This window comes from Anopheles aquasalis, chromosome 3, assembly GCF_943734665.1.
Source record: "Anopheles aquasalis chromosome 3, idAnoAquaMG_Q_19, whole genome shotgun sequence".
Lineage (NCBI taxonomy): Eukaryota > Metazoa > Arthropoda > Insecta > Diptera > Culicidae > Anopheles > Anopheles aquasalis.
The window spans coordinates 15,977,501-15,982,500 of NC_064878.1; the positions used below are offsets into that span (position 1 = coordinate 15,977,501).

At 52.8% G+C, this 5,000-nt stretch overlaps 1 protein-coding gene across 6 annotated transcripts in view; it reads left to right on the forward strand.

Annotated features, from left to right (window-relative positions):
* LOC126578688 (protein kinase C-binding protein NELL1-like) overlaps positions 1–192 on the forward strand; it is a 70,816-nt gene extending 70,624 nt beyond the window's left edge. For all 6 annotated transcript variants that reach the window (XM_050241523.1, XM_050241522.1, XM_050241526.1 and 3 more), the window contains one exon: positions 1–192. This exon is cut by the window's left edge and continues 5,454 nt beyond it. The gene's annotated coding sequence lies outside the window, so the exon portion shown is untranslated.
* The last annotated feature ends 4,808 nt before the right edge of the window (positions 193–5,000 follow it).

Sequence of the window (5,000 nt, forward strand, 5' to 3'; positions counted from 1 at the left end):
AAAATTTAAGAAAGAGAAACAAACAAATTAAAGAAAGGCAATGCGAATGGCGGTATAGAATTAGATGGAAGTGAAAATAACAATTTCAATTGGACGCACAAGAGAACGATACGAACGTAACAATTTGAAGCCGAAACTAGTGAATCAATTATGTAACTGGAACGAAAACAACAACAACCACAAACCGCAACAACTATTGTTGGAAATGTTATTCCAACGTAATGAAAATGAAAATTAGACACAATTTGTTGGTTGATACTGGTTTCGCTCGAAACCACAAATTTAGTGTCTTCTTTACTTTTCGATCTACAATTTTGCACAGGACGCCGTATCAGTCGCGCGCGCTGTTTTTATCCTGTTTTTTGGCCTCTCGGCTCTCTCTCTTCGTTCGCGATTCTCTCTTCCCTAACGGTTGTAACGCCTCTACAGCGTAACGCCTATAGCTTTTTGCCTCGCGGGTTCCTACGCTTTATGGCATTTTTGACATTTCCACCTCCCAGTGATGTCCTTCTAACACCACGATCTTTTTGCGTAGGAGCCACTGTGAGTTCTGCTATCTATCTCACTTATTCCTACATCTCTACTGGTCCTACTACCTTCTTCTATTTCTGCTTTTGTTGTTTACTTAACTACCGCGTGGCCGTATGTCGAGTTTCGTGACCGGCCTATCGTATTTCTTTTCTTCGCGGTTTGTACGCGCGCGCGTAGTACCTGTCCGTCACTATCTTTCTTCGGTCACTTCGGTTACTCGGCCTTTCGGCTACTCTCCGCGCGGGAACGTGTGATCAACGACGATCACGATTTCGACTAATTCTAGTGGATTCACCGATTCGAACCACTTCGTTCGTTTTGCTAGTGTTGGGAAGTATACACGCACCCACATCGCCCAGGACTGTTTTGCGTAATTTTGTGCTGCTTTCCAGGATGACTGCACAGCGGCTTCCGCATCATCGGATATCGCTGGCGGCGTGCTCCCGTTAGAGCTGCCAAGGACGATACGATTCAGGGTTATGGTGGAGCTGTCCTCGACATCCAGTAGCAGGTAAATCAACGTCCTGAAAGTAACCATAAGAAATTGAATCATTTTTAAGAGGATGTGCATTACAACAGCCAGTGAACATTTTGCGAGGCGTATGAACACATCGCTGCAGTTGCCAAGGAACGTTGCGATCGGCGAATTACAGCTCCACATCACATTGGGTCTGCCGCTAAACTCTCGTGCAGTGCCAGTACGCTTCACAATGCGATCGCTGCCGATCTTCGTCGCGCACTTCCTTAAGCCGGGCCAAGTTTGATCTTCTCGGGACGAGTAACGGCGTTGATCATCGGGCGGTTTGGTGGTGGCGTCAGTTAGGCAGGAATCATCGCGAATGCTGCGGATCGTCGGTGGTGTCGTCGCTGCCGGGAGTACTCCATCTGGCGCTGGCATCCGGGTTGGTTCCTCACGGTCGCGCAATGACTGAATAATCGTGAGTTCACTTTCGCAGTCACTTTCGCGTTCCTCATTCGAAGCACTGTTCACTCTTTTCAGTGCCGGTGCGCTACGATCTTTCACATAAGAACTCAGAACGGTTGGAGATGACGAACTGGACGAATTGGACATGCTTGACGAGCTGGACGATGGTATCGAAGAGATGCTGCTGCTGCTAATCGACAATGATGTATCGGGACTGCTGCTCAAGGTGTGCGCCCGTTGGCGTATGTTGTCATCGTCCATCAGCATTTGGCTAGGTGATTCCATACATTTGGAGCACTCGTCGGCCAGGTTACCGTTGGACACGGCATCATTTCCTTCCGACTCGACTGTTCCTGCGTTTGCCTCGTATGTGGGCTGGCTCTCTGTGGGCAAGGATAGGCCGCGGAGTGGGCCGTGTATCGTCCAACCCAGCCGTGATCTCACCGCAGTTGGCTCACCTATTTGTCCTTCCCTGTGTTCCAGGCCGTTGATCAGATGGCAGTGATCGGCACCGATCAATAACCGAGGAACTGCGTTGCGGTAGGACGTGGCTGGTAGGCCCTTTAAGTGCTGGAAGTGCCGTCCCATGCTGCGAACGCACATCGTTTGTGTTGGGAGCGACAGTTTCTTGATGGTGTGGACTTTTGTGAGCCTGTAAGCATTCGACGAGTCAGCCGCTCCAACCAACACGCAATCAATCTGTAATGAGTCTGATTCTTCTCGCGTGGTGTCACCCGTCCAGCTCAGACATATGGGACGCGGCGTGCCTTCGAGTTCCAGCTCATTGAGCAGGTCGTGGTCCAAGAAGGTACGGGTCGACCCTTCGTCCATCAGCGCGACGGTCTGGATGGAGCGGTTTTTTCCGTACAGCGTAATCGGCGCATACCTAAGCAGCGCGTCGCCGTCATTGCGTGTGTAGTGTAACGCTAGGCAGCTCCTAGATTGTGTGGTGCCGTGTTCCGTCGTGTTGTGGAAGCTGCTTGGTGTGGGTGGTCGCTGGAGGTCGGCGTCGTTACGTTGCCGAGTGATCTGTGTGTTTTCGCGATCTCCCTCGTGCTCGGGTGTGTGACTTGTGCGCGTGTGCTCGTTGCAGTGATAGTGATCATGGAGCAATCGGTGATGCTTCTTCGCGCATCCTTTTACGCCGCAGCCATTGTTGCGGCAGTTTCCACGGTGCAGCCGGAGGCAATTTCGGCAGAGATCGCCGTCTTTCACGATTTGGTGTCGCATCGCTGGATCCATGTCGCTGAAGCGCCGGCACTCATTCAGTGATGAACATCCCTCATCACATGCTAGGCAGTGCCGTTTTGATACTCCATGCGTGCCTACGCATATCTTTTTCGGTGAGGGCTGCCTTGTCGTCTCCTTCTGTCGTTGGGCCTCATTTGTCAGACGACTCGGAAGCGAAGGGGAAATCTCGCCACTCACGGCATCGGCCAACTCGCTGATCCACTCTCCGAACTTCAGGAGAGTCACTGGCGCCATGCTTTGTTTTCGCAGCGCCCAATCTAGCCGCATTGTCGCTGGCAGCTTACCGGTGAGCTCCTTTAACAGTGTAACATTGCACTCGTACTCTTTAAGGCCGGTTATGCGTATGGTGGCGCAAAGATTTCGCACCGCCGATCCGTATTCAACGATTGTTTCGAGGCGCTCCGCTCGAGGTGGTGGTAGACATCGTATTTTTTCCACCATGGCATCGACGATCAGGTCCGGCCTTCCGAAGCGAATGCGGAGCGTTCGCAGCGTCTCCTGAAGGCCGCCTGGTAACAGCAGCAAGTGCTCTACCGCATCGTATGCCGGTCCTCGCAGTGCATCCGCCAGCCGGATTAAATTTTCCTCCTCCGAATATCCACAGAGGGTCGTGGATGCTTCGAATCTCGCGATGAACATCGGCCATTGTCGCGCGTCGCCGTTAAACTTCGGAATATTCTCCTTGCGCGTTAGTTCTCTCGCCGATCTTTGTGCTTGGGTGAGCCACATAGTGCCCGATGCACTCTGGCACGGCAGCGCTGTCTGTGATAGTGGCTGCCTAGCGTAACCAAATCCATCATCCTCCGTCGCGGCACCGAATGCACCATAACTCGTGCCCATACCGTTTCTCTGGTCCAGCGGCTCACGCCACCGGGTGTAGTCGGGATGCTGGTGGCCGGTAAAGTCAGTTGTGCGTGCCGTTTCCTGCCTCGATGGCCCTGCTTCTACCGTTGGTTGGGTGGCCCGGGCAGCATTGTCCAATGCGTGCCGGGCGGATTGTAGCGGGTGGATCGCCGACGAACTGGCTCCCATCCGCCATTCTGGTGGCGTTCTCTCGTCGCCATGGTTACGCGTTCGCGCGTCGCCATGGTTGCACGGGAGCGTCGGCCTCTCCTCAGGGTCAACGTTCTCGGGTAGAGACGCGCTTCGTCCATTTCTAGTTGTACCGAACGCGCCGCTCGGTCCGGGACCGTACGTCGCATCTAACGATTGCATCCACTGGTGTTCTGCCACCGGTTGGTGGTTTACTTGGCTTGCTCGGCCAAGATTTTGGTCGAAGTTTGATGCAAGACGACCATCTTGCCTTGCCGGTTCGATAACCGGGGCGTTCAGCCCGGGTGCCATCGCGGCTGGCCATTCTGGCTCCCTTCCCGCGTGATGGCGATATTCGCTCTCGCGAGGGAGCGTCGACCCTCTTCTAGGGTCCTCCGTGAAGGTAACCTTCCGTTCTTCTTTCATCCTCAACTCGAGCTCCTTGGCTCGGATCTCTAGTTCTCGGCGTTCGAGATCGATTTTGGCCCTCTCGATCGCGAGCCATTGTGCCTCTAGCGAGACTTCGGCTTGGCCGGCATTTCTCACGCCGACGGGCCGGATCTCGCCTACTGCTTGGCCATTTTGCGCGCCGATAGGCTGGTCCTCGATGCCGACTCCTGCTATCGAACGATTCTCGTCGTTTTCGGTCGCCGTGTCCGTAGACGACGACGATGACGAGTTCACCGACGGTTGTCGCCTTTCCGCTTGTCCTCTTCTTGGCGATGTCACGGCTGCAGCGGGCTCCATCTCCTGACGTCACTCGTGGTGGATTGAGACGAAGTCACCGTCACAATCTCGCGAACAAACACATTTCTGGACACTTCGCGGTTGGTGCGGCACTCTTTCCTGGCTTCACTTATAAGTGAAGTTCAGTATACTGAACGTGGAATGTTGTCCACAATCGAAGTACCATAAATTTGTGGAAATGTTGGAAATGTTATTCCAACGTAATGAAAATGAAAATTAGACACAATTTGTTGGTTGATACTGGTTTCGCTCGAAACCACAAATTTAGTGTCTTCTTTACTTTTCGATCTACAATTTTGCACAGGACGCCGTATCAGTCGCGCGCGCTGTTTTTATCCTGTTTTTTGGCCTCTCGGCTCTCTCTCTTCGTTCGCGATTCTCTCTTCCCTAACGGTTGTAACGCCTCTACAGCGTAACGCCTATAGCTTTTTGCCTCGCGGGTTCCTACGCTTTATGGCATTTTTGACAACTATTAAGAAATGAGAAAAAGGAACTAGAGACATGCATCGGCAAA